The sequence below is a fragment of the Petaurus breviceps genome, unplaced genomic scaffold (genome assembly GCF_028583685.1).
Source record: "Petaurus breviceps papuanus isolate PSGF00001 unplaced genomic scaffold, PetGlider_PUasm1.0 91133, whole genome shotgun sequence".
Classification (NCBI taxonomy): Eukaryota; Metazoa; Chordata; class Mammalia; order Diprotodontia; family Petauridae; genus Petaurus; species Petaurus breviceps.
The window spans coordinates 90,526,775-90,542,339 of NW_027187419.1; the positions used below are offsets into that span (position 1 = coordinate 90,526,775).

The following is a 15,565-nucleotide window of genomic DNA, read 5'->3' on the forward strand; positions in this document are numbered from 1 at the left end:
ACACATACACTCATGTATATGTGTGCATACCTACATATATAACCACACATATGTATATACACATTTTTAAATTGTGAGTCTTATTTAAAATCAGGGAATCATTGCTTCTTGTGTACCACATATACTTTATTTAAGATCCTTCAGCACAAAATGAAAGAAAGAAGGAAGAAAAGAAATACTATTTTAATTATTTTTAATAACGAATGTAAGCTCTTGATACAACACAAATAAATACACATGATCTGATTAAACAGCATTAGAAGAATTAGGTGGTTCTCACAGTAAAAAGCTACATTCTACTTGAACTTTTTTTTTAACTGCCTCCATGAATGACAGGAAGAACAGATTTTTGGATACCTCTTAATCTAAAATTCCAAAATCAGTGTCCTTTTTCCCCTTTGTCTTCAAGGTTATCTAACAAGGATTCAGGTCACTTGAATCTCAATATCTACCTTTAAACTATGTCGGTGATCCCCTCAAATCTAGTTGGCTAAGCTCTAGTGGAAAAAAAAAAACTACCATTATAGAAAATCTTTGCAACTGTATTGTGGGCACTGATAAAAACATATGCCAACAAAACTCTCAACTTTCAACTTTTTGATTGGATGTAAAATTGACTGCAGGTTTGTGAGAAATTAATTTAAAGTCAGTACTAATATATCTACTTTTAAGCAAGTAAAAAAAATAGCTTTAGAGACTTAAGAAGTTGTCTAAGTGTTTTTCACTAAGTGCTTGTAAGAATGTATTGTGAGTCAGTTTTAAAAGTCATAAATGTGTTATACTCCTTTCACTTTGCATGAATACAATTTTTCATTTTCCAGGAATGGATACATTTTCTAACTCTAACCTCTTTAACCTAATTACTTGTACAGAAATACCAAAAGCTTCCCAGACACTGTTACTTCAAATAAAATATATCCTTGTAAAATACATATGAGTGTATTACATTAGATAATAAAAATTAGAAGATGTATTATTCTAAAACTCTCCCTCACAACTATGAAAAATGTTGGTAGGAGAATCTGCTGAAGATATTTAAAATATTTAACATTAATGTGATTAGACTTATATTTTTGATAATCTACAAATTAAATTCAAAAATATTGATAACTATTAAGTTAAAGAGAATCATGATCCAGTTTTAAAATTCTTTTCAACTATATTTGCATCACTGAAAACTGGAGTCATAATTGAAATGCTTCAACCTCAAGAGATTTTTTTAATCATCCAAAATGTTCTCATAATCATTCTTGTATTGCAATGACCTGAACATTAAATAAAAGAATTGACTGTCTTGCATTTATTTTTCAATTACATAAAATTACTAGAAGCAATGTAAAATATCCTTTTTAATTTCAAGGTGAGACTGAGGAAAAGATAGGCCAATTGGGAGAATAGGACACACTCACATTTGACATCTCAACATACAAATTTCCTCATCCCAGATGTCTCATTGGGATGTTTATAAAAAATATTTTCATATGTAAATACTTAATTGTAAAGGCTTTGTGTGGGGGATAACATTGAATCTCCACTATTAATTTTTTCTTTCAGAATATGTGTTTTTAGTTGAAAGATAGCCTACATTGTTCAGTTTATAGAGAATCAAACTCTAGATCTGAGAATATGAGGCTTAAGTCTCAGCACTGTTTTTCTTCCCTTTTTGTGTGTGGAGGGAGTTGAGAAAAGATATGTTTTATTGCCCACACAAAAGGATTCTTAGGAGGGAAGTGCTTTGTAAACTATGAAATCCTGTATAAATGGGAGTTGGAATTATTATTAAACAGAAATTTTAAGAAAAATGTCTGAATTTCAGTTCTTTAAAAAGTACAGTTAAAACAGTTTTCTATTTAAGGTTCAATGGAGCCACTTTGCAGGATCAATTACTGAGTCGAAGAGTATGCTATCACAATCACTAGTAATTTTGACAGGTAGGTATTTTCCAGCTCTCCAGTTGTTCTTTTTTATTTTAACTTTTGTGTATAAAGTGAAAGTGTGATGGTGTATAGGTATGTGTGTGTTAGTTCAATGGTTGGAGGGTTTTCTTTTTTCTTAGATGATCCCATATATAGCATGTGGCCCACAAATTCCGACAACAAGGGATTCAAAATAGGTTCAATTCTGTTCCTTCTCCGAAACAATCTTTTAAGTGCCTGAATACTGGGTGACATAAAAGGATAAGAGTTACTTTTCTGTGGTCTTTTGATATGTCTCTTCATGGTAGAGCCATCCATGAGTGATGGGAGAAATATCTTTTGAAAATAAATGGTGCAACTTCAAGTGTATTCAGATACATCCTTCCTGAATCTTCTAACATGTCTCAGTTTTTATTTGAAAAGGCCAGTTGATTTAAAATTTTGTTTTAGGTATCACAATGTGATACTTTATATCACCCAGTAACCAGGAAGCTTATTCTTGAAGCATACACTATAAATGTTGCTCTCCATATGTCAACATAGAAGGCTGAAAGTAATAAGATTGGGGGATGGGGGGAGCACAATGTGTAGTGAAAAGAAGGTTAAGGTATTGTCATCCCAGATTCTAACAAACTAAGTTCACACTTTGAATATGACATACTGAAAGGTTAATGTTACTGCATAGAACAGTTACTTTTCATCTATAAGCATTACTGTCACCACACATTTATATAGAAGCACTGTCAGTTCCCAACAGTCAAAATATCAATACTGATACTATTATAATGGAGTAATTATTTTTTTTTTTGTTTTCTCCTGTTCTTCTCCTCTACTGTCATTCAATCACATAAAAGAATGGCTAGGTTTTTTTTTTTTCTCCCAGACTAAAAATATGTATTTTAGCATGAATTATTTACACCAATGATGAAGTGGTGTATATATAGGGAGATGTGAAGGATGGAAGTCAAGAGAAGGCTCTCTCTTGAATTACAAGACATCATCACTTAAATATTTTCTTTTCATTCATCACTATATACATATATGTATATATTATGGCTTTTAGTTATACAGCTGAAACAAAAAAAAATGGCTGAAGAAAATGCTACTTATCTAAAAATAATACCTGAACAAAAAATCCACATGACATTTCAGAATACACTAGGAAGGAATAACACTAGGGAAAACAAATACCTTAGTTATCGCTTAACATACATGGAAATAATCAAGAAGCCCTAATAGTCTGTTTTACCAAAGATATTCTTGCTCAACTCCCCAATATTATATATGGGATAGAGGCACATAAGATGACCGTAGAATAGCCATCCTCAATGACTAAACATGATACCTAACACAATGTCTTGCACATAGTTGGCATATAATAAATGCTCACAATTAACACAATAACATTTTAAAGGATGGTAGCTAATCACAAATGAATAATAAGAAGGTTAGCAAAACAAAAAGTAGTCACTGATTCATGCTGTACAAATCTACCTGGCCTAGCCATTTTTAAATTCAATGCCCCCTCCCCCCACACAAAAAATTTCAATCATCTAAATAAGTACAGAACACCATTTTCTGGGGGAAAATACTGTTGTTTACATTCATTTAAAAATGCATCTAGTTTGTGAGAATTATCTGAACCAGAGAAAAAGATTTTTTCAATAAAAAGATGTTAACTTTTTTTCTAAAAATATGCCCCCAACTAGAATATCACAAATATTCTAGAAGAGGTAGAAATTTTGAGGAGAGTGAGTATGGAAGCCAGAACAGCCATGTTAAGACAACCAGGATATTTCAGACATTATGTTGCTGAAATAATATATATTTTTTTAATAGTACACCATTGTGAATTCTACTAAAGCTGTGAATTTTTAAAAGAAACATTAATCATTAGCAGTGATTTCAGTAGAATCTTATAGTCATTTGAATAAACATGTATATAATGTATACAGCAGAAGCAATTGCTCCTGGTTTAAAAAAGAAAGGAAATTAATTTTTTAAGTCACTCCAGCAAAGTCAGCTATTGCATAGAAATTTTACTTTATTCCTGCAACATAGTAGCAAAGAGTAAAATAAAATATTTTCATTTAATGCTTTCTACCACATAAAATGTACCCCATTATTCTGTTACATCATTTTAAGGAAGGCTTACATGCACTAGAGAACTATCACGTGAAAGTTATTTCAAGTATAAGCATAGCTAATCATTTCTCTAATGATACTACCAAACATGTCAGATCTATAAAGTAAATTCAGCTGAATTAAAATCTCATTAGAGTTTAATGTTGCTATGCATAGTATTATTGTAGTCTTACCATTGTATAATGTTAATCAACTTTATCAACATATCGACAATAAGGCAAAGTGATGATAGACACTAAGCAAAATTGTGTAAACATCATAAATAGGAAGGACATTAACATTCCATTTTGCAATGGTTGTTATATTTCTTATCCACTGTCTTTTCCATTTTATCTGTCCTTAGTCCCACAAACATCAACAGGTATAGTATAGAATGCATTCGTATTGAGGAAAATTACTGATTCATTCAAATGAAGTATTGCTCCAAGGATGCAACATGCACATCCTGACTTCAGTTTTCCTGAAACTTATTTACTTGCCCAGTTTATTCAGACCCTATCCATAGGTCTCCTTTATTTTAACAATCAACATTCTATTTCAATTTGAACTATATTTTCCAGAAAGGAACATTGGGACATTTGGGACATAGCAATAAGAATCAAAAATCATTTTGCAACAGCTGATAATTAATATCTAAAACTTCTATTCCAAATAGTCAATGATAAGCCTATTTAAACAGAAATGACAGATGTCTTTTTTAAAAAAAAATCAAACTATGCAAACTTCTTTTACATAAAAGGAATTTTTAGGTATTATCTTTTAATCAACACTAAAAAAAACAATTACACTTGCTGTTGCTAAATTATTCTTGCTGAAATATTGTGGAGCTATTTTTTGGGGTGAGTAGCTAAAACACTAGATAATCTTAGGAATTTCAGTCTGTCAAATAGTGGTGCCTAACAAGTCAAAAGAATTTTAATATAATTTTCATGCAATTTTACAATGCTTTTTAGGATCCATTTAAAAAGTAATAGGGAAAAATGCCACTAGAATAAATCTGCCTTTCCTCAAATTACAACATTATTTTCTGTGTATCATTTGTTGAGGCTGGTCTAAAAGCAACTCAGTTGGGTTGGGGGGCAACAAAACAAAACAAGAGATGTGCTGATTAATCAAGTCTTATCGATTAGCATCATGCTTCAATACTTCACATAAATGTCTGCAGAACAATTTCTCCCAATCACAAAATCAATAAATCAATGAGAAATCCTGGTAATTAAATTTATCAACTCTACATCAATAAATCTGGCACTTTATGAAAGTATTATGTGAAATTTGTTCTCTTAAAGGATATATTGATCAGAGGAAAAGTGCCAAAATTTTCCATTAGATCCAGGGATGCAGGTACAGACTAGCATGCTCCAAAAAAACATGACATATAATTGTTCAAATACACAGGGAAGTTTTCTTGATTTTATATTATTAAAAATGATCAACTTCATAGAACAAACTCATCATTTTATGAAACAGAACATTCAGGGATATACTAAACCCAAACTCAGCACTCTTTACAATAAGATGATAATTCATAAATATAGAGAGCATGTTAGGCAAGTTTAGATATCTTCCCCTATATACAGGCAAGATTAGACTGAGAATTCTAAGAATTGCCAGCTGAAACTCCAAAGTCAAATAATTCAGCTATAATCATGCATTCATTTGTCTTTTCACATTACTAAAATGTTTAACTATTTCAGAAATATTGATTTGAACAATGCTGAATGACTATAAAATCTTGGAAAAGTTATTTATATTCACTTCCCCCTTTCCCCCCCTTTTCCAGTTCATTATATAGCTACATAAGCTAAAAGTGAGCTATTGATGATATCTCTATATAAAGGGCATAATATGACTATTTGCTTATAGGAATATTCCTTAAATGCCTGCTTATTTTAAAACATGAATAAAAATCTAATTTTCTGTTTATGTGAAAGGGGAAATTACCATATGAAGGAAAAGTTTCTGAACATACTTAAAATCTGAGTGCCTGTATGCTAGACTTAAGTATTACTAAAGGTAAAAATTGTGCATACACACATATAGAGAGATCAAGTACAGGATTAAGAATCTTGTGGTGGTAATAAAAGGATGAAAACAACTCTTTTTCAGAAAAGATGCAGTAATAATCCAAATGAGACCCTTTATCCCATGAGAAGGGAAGATTGAAAAGTCAACTCATACAAATTCTACTTACATATAGAAGCTTTAGTCTTTCGGGGGGGGGGGGGGGGGAGGAAGAGTAATAAAGCTTCATTACCATGCTATGGTTCTTTCATTTTAGACATGATTAATTAGCAAGTAGTCCCCCCACCAAAACTCCCACCATGCTCTTTTTTTGCCTGGCTGCAGAGAGATCTATATGTAATAACAAGTAGCTATCAGCAGTATAAAGTCATGTCATTTATTTCAAGGAGAAAAATCCAAAAGCTAATTCTATCAATGCTTCACTCATATCTTAGCTAAAAAGCAGAGCAGGAGCCTTTAAAGACTTCAAGAAAATGTTTTCATAACTTGAGTTTCTTAGGAATAATTTTGGGGAAAAAAAGTTGAAACACTACATGCAACTATTTAATACTTTAAAAGTGCATATCATGATTAATCTGACAAATGTACTCAACTAAAAGTGACAAAGAACAAGCCATACTTATGGTTTATATGTGGCAAAACCTTTACTCTATTAAACAAATAAAGATGGATATACTAAAGGACACTCAGATGTGAGTTATACAGTGGAAAATATATTCTTCTCCCAAATACATCACACTTGCCATTAATATAACTGAGATAGCAATTAACACATGGCAATTAAAGAAAGAGGGATAAACAAATGGGAAGAATGTAAACTTGAATTACCAAAAGCATTTTGGATGCCTTTGTTCTATTCCAAAATATCTCAAGATAATATAAGAATCATGTGAAAGTTGTTGTGCACAACTCTAAGCAGAAAACCTACTTAATGACACTAGACATCTACTAGGTCTATTAAAAGTAAGCTGCAGTTCTTACATAGTGGGATCACTCCAACACTTTAACTGTTACATCTTAAATATTTTATTCACACAATATAGTGCTAATAAATAGTTATTGCAGGTTCTTACAAATAGTTTTCTTCCTTTCTTTCTTTTTAAAGATCTCTACTAGTCCAATCCTCCCTTGCTTTTTCAGTTTTTATAAATTTAGGATCAAAAAACATCAAAGCAGCTTCTACCTCGGACCTAACTTTTAGAGGATCAATGTGACAAGTCGCTGCCTGATAGATGTTTCTCTTGATAAACGACTTGTTCAAAAGAGACATTGTAGCTTTCATTTCCTGACCACAACACACTTTTAATTTGCAACAGCAGAGCTGCTAGAGAATAAGGACTTTCCCACTTTCCAGTCTTTTAGGTTTGTGGCTCTGGTTGATTTAGGCCACGTATCTAAACCAAACACAAGCTAAAAAAAAAAAAAAACAAAAAACAAATTTCAATTAAATATGAAAGAAAAGCAAAGGAACTGCTGCTGTGTCTCTATATTATAAAGTTTTCCAGAAAGCTAGTAACTGATTATATCAATCCTGTGAGGATCATTTGTATAGTGGTCATTGAAACACATGCAGATATAAACTTGGCTGCGCTTTAGTAGTAAGCAGAAATTCGGGGGAAATGCACATTTGAATCTGCAGCTAAGTGACATGGATTATATGATGGCCTAACCCCAACATGTTCTTTATATATTATTGTAATGATTATTATTACTACTACCCGGAAATCACATTTAACTATCAATGCGGTGAACAGCCAAACCATCCAATTTCAGCTCTCAGCACATTGTCCAATCTCCGATTTAAAATTTATAAATGTAATATCCTCCTCATCACAAGCAGCAGCCCAATCTGCTCTGAATATATATTACAGCTTTAACATCACAGAGGGAAATCTCCCATCTGGCAATCTCATTCGCTCCAACAGCTCCGGGAGAAAAAGCTGTGCTCTCCCCTCCTTAAAACATTTCTCAGGGCAAATTATGTGCATGTAAAATAAACAGTGGTCTTATTGATCCCTTCAAAGTCAACAAGTTCCAAATGCAAAATTCAATCAGATAGTTCCTATTGTATAGGAGATCTGCGCGTCTGTTTAGCTATATGGTCACCTACAGAGAGTCAAACTATAAGAGCACGCCTTGCGCCGCTGCTCTTTGAATCCCCCTTCCTTCCATTCACATTTGCGTGGTGAGAGCAGTGACCAGGACCGCACTCCAGACCCCTAGCAGCTTTGCCCCATCCTTATTTCTTTTCTTTTTTAGATGGGGTTGGGGGACTGGAAAGGAGGTAGAGGTTGTGAGGAGATAGGAGAAGTGGTGGTAACAACAACGGTAGAAAGTGAACACATCCTTTGGTTATGCAAAATACTTTAATATCTTTTGTGGTTGATGTCCACTCTTAGTCTTAATTGGAGAGCTGAGAGTATTCTGCTTTGCAAAGAGTGCTATTGAAGTCCCCCTCGTTCCATTTTATCTGACCTTTTTTTTTTTTTTTGTAGCGAAGGAGGAAAGAAGAATTTAAAATGAAGTCAATTTTGTGCCTATTTAATTCTGTCACATGTTCAAAGTAAAAACCATTGACAGGAAGACAAGTACAACACAAGAAAAATAGCACTTTCTTCAATATTAGTCATTAAATATATTAAACGATCAAAATGCATTTTTGTTTACATGCAAACTCTACCCCTTCCACACACTCACTGCTGAACACACATTCAGAACCGATTATCCCATAGAATGAAATCATCTATAAAGTCCATAACATCAAGTTTCAAAAAGAAAATAAATTATATTTGAGTCCTTTGGGTGTACACACATACACACATATATTTGTTCATTAGTAACCGTCCTTCTCTAGCTCCCCTCCCCCAAGTCTCTGAGTTTGGTTCATTTACATACCATTTGAGTTTAGTAGTGTTTATAGTACATTACTAGTAACATGCAACTTTGAGATTACGGCTAAAATCAATAGAAGTGGACATAACTAATCAAAAGCTGAAATAGACAAATGAAAACAAAAAACATTGTAACAAATTAAGATATGAAAATATAAATTATTTATTGTTAGCATATGTCTTACATGCAAAATGCTTACGGGTTTTATCATGCTATTTCATTTGTCTTTCCTATTTAGATGCAAAGGAAGTAGATCCCAAAACTGACATACCATAAACACTGGTGCTACTGATCATTTCTTGCTGGCAGCACAAAAAGCTGAATTGGATTTCTCACAAGCAGGAATTCCAAAGGTTGCTTTTCATTAAAGCCACTTTTCCTCTCAGCTATCAAATGTCACTGCCTTGAAACGTGGGCCCTTTCGTCAGGTATTCATTTAACCTACATGCATATAATTAAGTGGGAAAGCAACATCAACAAAAAGGGGATCTCAGATCACAAGAGAAGAAAGAAAGGAAAAAAAGCACATGACCAGGAATGCAAGTCCATGTCAATTTCACTCACTCCCATTGAAACTAACAAGAGCTCCAGGGAGGATAGTAATAGGATCAGTGGATTGTATATACCATTAAATTATACATCTTTCTCTCCCGTTCCCAGCCAACAATACGCCCACCACGCTGTACCCCCTCCAAGATGATGTGCTTACATTTTACTGCAACAGATCCTCTGACATTTTCCCGTCCCCCCCCAGCTAAGGGATTGCAATTTAACCTCAACTTTTTTTTTCCTCCAAGATTCTTATTTACACTTCTTATTTACTTAGAAGTTAGTTCCCGAAGAAAGTCTAGCCCCACCCAGTACGTCCACTTTCTAATTTTTTAAGTAAAGGAGAGAATAAGTAAATCCAATTAAGAGGAAACCGGGAATCTTGCAATCTCGAACTCTTAATCTCCCACTATTGTTAGCAATGATTAAGCAGCAAAAATATGCATTACAATGTTTTAGTACTACTTTCTACATACAATTAGACAGTAGGTTGGCGTATTTAATATAAACGATTGCAAGTTAAATTAAATATTTACAGTACAAGTCGCCGGTCTCTTTTTATTGCAGGTCTCGGATATATTTAGATTAAAAAAAATTTTTTTAAACAGATAGTAGGAAACTACAAAGATTCTCTTACCTGAATGTGTGGTGCAAGAACCCGATAGGTTAGAGTAGCATCGATCCGATGTGTTTGCTGATGAATGGGAGCTCGGGTTAAGTGAAGGTGCCTATGATTTGAAATCATTCCAAGTTTTTGAAGGGAAGACTGACTGCAGCCTCTGCCATGTTGGAATTTCAAACCCAAAACAGCTGCTTGGAAGGAGCCAGCATGCCAGAGGCTGGGCGCAGGCGCAGAGCGCCGCCGAGCCAAATTCAAATCACTTTCACACTAAGAGCCAAAGATCAGTTTTCAAAGGAGAGAGAGAGAGAGGGAGAAAGAGATCGAGAGAGGCTGAGGAGAGGGAGAGAGGAGAGCCAGCGGAGACAGTGCTGAGAAAGAGAGAGAGAGAGAAAGGAAGAGACAGGCAGAAGAGACAGAGGCAGTGGAGAGGGAGACAGGAGAGCCAACGGAGAGAGGGGGAGAAAGAGAGGAGGGAGGGAGAGAGAGGGAGAGACACGCAAGAGATTCATGTGCAGGGAGAGCTCAATGGCTGCGCTGCACAGGGCCCTGGCTGCACGGGTCATGTTACATGGCTGGGGCTGCTGCGGCAGCACAGGAACGTGCAAACGCTGCCTGGAGGTGGCCAGGAGGTCATGATTAAGCGGGCGGGGAATCGAATCGTTTTTTCTGCTTCTCTCTCTTCACTCCTTTCACTCCCCAGGCATCCCAGTGAATGAGGGGAAATACCTTGGGGAGGGGGATCATCCTCTCTTTCCCACCAATGCCGCCGTCCCAACCCCGATGGTCAAAGGTCCCCCAGCTTTCCCCTCCTGGGCCGCACGGGTGCCTCCAATTCCCCAGGCAGCAGCAGTGGCTGTCCTTCTGATCCCACACCCCCACCCTCCCTGCGGCATGGACACAGGGACAGTGCCTTCTCCATATCCCTGTACCAACAGCTGTGACCAGATTGCCCCCTACCCCCTTACACACGCACACACACACACAAACACACACGCACTCTCACTCCCTCCCTCTCCACCGTTCTCCTCCCCACCCCCGGCCACTGCTCTTCTTAATCCTCCCCCCACAGACCTAAGAAGACCTCACCAGGTCCCAGGGACCTAGGTCCCCACCCACGCCTTGTCCCAAGCTCCCAACACCAATCAGAAAACAAATGACTCAGGCTCCAGAGAAGAAATAACTTCAGGGGGGGAAAAGAATGAGTCTACTCGGGCCCCTTCCCGCTCCCCCACCCCACCCCCAACTCCCCAAAATGAATAAATAAAACAAGTGACTAGGTGTGCGGTCCTCAGTGCCTCTCCTCCCTATCTCCCCCAGGCGGCTTTGGCTGAGGAAAGCAAGCGCCCGGGGCCCCCAATCCAGGCGGGTGAGCCGCCTGCACAGGCTGCTTTCCCGACCCCTCCCCCCACTATGAAGCAATCTGGGGACCCTGGAGTGGGAAGAGGGTTGAGGCTTTGTGGTGCCGGGAGCGGGGCGGGAGTTGGAGGGGTGGGGGGGAGTGAAATGTGCAGTTCTGTGTGTTGCTCGCATCCCAGCGAGCAGTTGCAGTGCTGATTGTCTGTTGCTGAGATAGCCTTTTGTTCCGAACATAAGGTTTAAGAAACACACACACGTTTTCTGGGGTCTCTTGTTAGATGTAAATGTGCTGCATCCAGACGCTTACTATGCAGTGTAAGCTCAGTTGGCTTACTAATCACCCCGCCCCACCCCCAAACAATCGTGATCATTTGAATGGGAACCTCATTCACACTTCTAGGCTGCGAGTATTGCCTTCAACCTATTTCATTCTAGAGTAGCCAACCATCCAACTGAGATAATAAAGCAAACAATAACATTTGATCATGATGTCTACGAGATAATGTGCCCAGTAAAAAGTTCTTTAGGAATTGTAATGAGAAAGAGAGTGAGCTTAGCAATAATATCTCTTCCTTTTCATTAAATATGACTTTAGTAGATAAATGGATAGTTTATACTTTGGCCTGGTAGACATCATCCACTACTCTATATTTCAGTCCAGCCAAGAATGAAGAAGGTGAATTGCAGGAGTCCATCAAACTGGAAGTATGTTACCCTTGAAGGCTGGAGTTAAAATGCACTTGTTTAGGACTGACAATTCAGCACTGGGATGTTAACATTTTCCAGTTTCTTTTCTAAAGTTCTAAAGTAAAGGCAAAAATGTATTTTTTTTCCGGATGTAAAAATACTGCCTGTTAAAAATGTAGTAGCTTTTGACATTATGTTCAATTGTTAAGTTTCATACAACTGGTTGATGGACTTGTCTAGCGCAAAAGGGGAAATAAAATAAATGCTAATTAAATTGAGGGCAAATGAAAGTGAAATAAACTATTCACGAAATTGTTAGGAATGAGATTTCTATTTGAAGTGGATTCTGACCTTTCCATGCATTTCTTTCTGGTTAACTTAGAAATAAAACAAAAGAACTTTTGGTCTGACGGGAGGTGTAGCCCTGAACCTCCTTTGTTGACATACACACATGCATGCATAGATACACATATACATATGCATACACACACATATATATACATATATGTAATAACATAAACTAAATTATTGTTGGATAGCATCTGTTGACTCCACTCATTATGAGTACGCAGGGATGCAAAAACTATGAGCAGAAATTAATACTTTTAGCAAGTTATCATCCATTTTACTCATGACACTCAGAAGTTATTCTTGTTTACCAGGAATGAATGGAAGATGCCCTTTTCAGTTTAAACATGTTGATTTTTGTCTTTATTTAGTGAAAGAGACCAGAGATCAGCAGGTCTTTAATAGGTAATTCTTAGTATTTATTTGCAGTTTCTTATGATAATCAAAATGTTTAGTAAGAATAAAGAGTCAATATAATATACTGTCAGATGTAAGACAAAACTTTATAATGATTTAACAAAGCATTTTATTCAGCAAACGACGTGTATACACATCTATTATATATTATGCTATGCTATGTTATGTCATAGCTTATTATAATATATTTAGCAACTTTTTTCAATCATATTATCATTATTTCATCATATTATGTATATGTTCATTTGAAGTATACATCCAGATATACAAAATAATATATAACATAACCACATATACAGAAAAAACCACCTCATTTAATATGAACATCAATGTAATTGACTTTGAAAAGGAAAACTATCTAATAAAATGCTGCATATATTTACATAGAGTTCTAAATTTGCTTAAAAGTTTATGCCTCTAGAAAATAATTCTTTAATTGAACATATTGTGAAATAGCCAGGTGAAATAAATCACACTGGGATTTATTCAACTTTATTTCATGAATAGAATTATTACTTTTTTCAGGGATGAGGGTTGAGAGGTTCTGAATAAAAGCTAGCTAGTTATTAAGTCAACCAGCATTTAAGGGCTTACTAGGTACTAGGCACTTTGCTAAGTGCTGTTTTCTCAAACTTTTTTTTTTCAGTAATGGGAGATACAAAAACTTTTTCTTACAGATTAATTGCTTTTATTATGAAATTAGCCCAATTTTATTTTTTTGTTGCTCTGGCAGAGCTATCTTTAATGATAATGCTTGGAGAGTGAAGTCATATTTTAACAGGCATTATCAATCCATTGGCATTATCAATCCACTGGCATTAATTTCGAATGCTTTTTAATAACAAATTAAACATTTCTGGTTCTAACTGAAACTCATCTTTCATAATGCACTTTTATGAGACCTAGGTTATATCTACATGGGTGTAACAGATTGACCCTTTTAACTAAATTGACTAGCCAATCCAATGAAGTAGTCAATTTGGTCAAAGAACTGATTTTGACAGATTTTTTTTTCCTCACTGAAATAACCAACTGGGCCAGCTATTCCGTCATCATATAGACATGGCCTTGATAAAGTATTTAAAATAAAAGGTATTTTAACATTCAATGAACTCTAATTTAGAAGAAATAAGGGCAAAAAATAATGAGAGAGAACTCTTTGTTTCCCTTCAATAGCATTGGGGAGCTGGGGGTAGGGGGTGGGGAAGGCAGTGTAATTTAGAGGGAAGGAAATCTACTTTCTTGCATTCAATCTCGTCAGTACACATAAAGTATAAGAATATATGAAGGAAAAGGAGAAAAGCAAGGTGATACTGAACATAGCCTTGCAGATGGCCACTCACATACCTATTTCAGGCTAGTAATGATTTATGCCAGTCAAGCAACAGAGCTGTACCGTGCTCAATTGTGAGGGGTAGGGAGTGGGGTAGGGTGAGAAGAGCTAATAACTATTTGGTAGAAGAAGATAGGAGGAGAGATGAGTTGGGGAGACATGTTAGCAGACTAGTAGATTATTAGTATATATCTACAAGCCTGTCTTGAATAATGGATCATTTTCTCCCTCTGGAAATACCAAGTACACTTGAACTTATTTACCTGAAGATTCTCTGTAGTTTCAAACTGAAGAACAGCATGTTGTAATGAAAGCCCAACTAATCGGGCCAAAATACAGGGTTACCAAGAGATTACCTGGATTCATATACTGGACTTTTTCTTAATATTTCACACAAAAGTCAAGGTGGCATTTACTGCAAATTAGTGACACAAAAAATTATCTTTATAAGTTTCCATAAAATTACTACTTTTAAGCATCACCATTTGTACTCCTGTTCTGAAGACAATTATGCATGAGTCTTCTTAAATGTAAATGGCTTTCTAATATGTCATGCACACAAAATATTAATTATAAAAAAGAATTCAAGACCTTGACTATAAAAACATAATTATACAACTGAATAATATTACATGATAGAATTAGGATGGTCAAGATCATTTTTATGGTCTCTTCCAATCATTCCAGAGACAAACTACAAAATCCTTAGTTGCCTGTAAAATTTTACTTGGAATAATTATACAGGTATGTTGAAATATTTTACATTAAATTGCATATAATAACCCTGTTTTTATTCTTTTTAATGGAAAAATATGCTTACACTGATTTTTTTTTTTTACTTTTGCTGTCTTACCTGTTCCTAATTTTTAAAAACTCTATGGCAGATTAGATGTGTTGGTACCGCTCACATAATTTGGTGATGAGCTTCCTAGCATTACTATTGAATGGAAGATTCCATAGATGACAACATTAATAATTTATTTGCATTAGTTCATGAGTATGGAATGCTTAATACCTAATATTCTAAAATCCCAGTATGCTGAAGGCATTCATTTAGCATAGAAGACACTGAACAGGAAGATAAATTACAGTTAAAGAATCACCGTAATATTGTTTCTAAGGCTGAAAGTAGTCCTTCCACTCATTATTTCATTTCCCCCTCCTCCTTTACAATTAGTTTTACCTAGACTGTGCTTTTAGCCTAGCAGGTGTTTCATTTTCAAGAGAAGTAATGCCTGAAGATGAGAAAAGTTCCTCCCTGGAGGGTATTTGAGT

General features: G+C 35.4%; 1 long non-coding RNA gene across 1 annotated transcript; it reads right to left on the bottom strand.

Annotated features, from left to right (window-relative positions):
- Window positions 1-2,040: 2,040 nt before the first annotated feature.
- Window positions 2,041-11,171, bottom strand: LOC138155484 (uncharacterized). The gene is made up of 2 exons (XR_011166844.1): window positions 10,165-11,171; window positions 2,041-9,419 (listed from the first exon to the last, which is right to left on the bottom strand). It is a non-coding gene; the product is annotated as an uncharacterized lncRNA (long non-coding RNA).
- Between the last annotated feature and the right edge of the window lie 4,394 nt (window positions 11,172-15,565).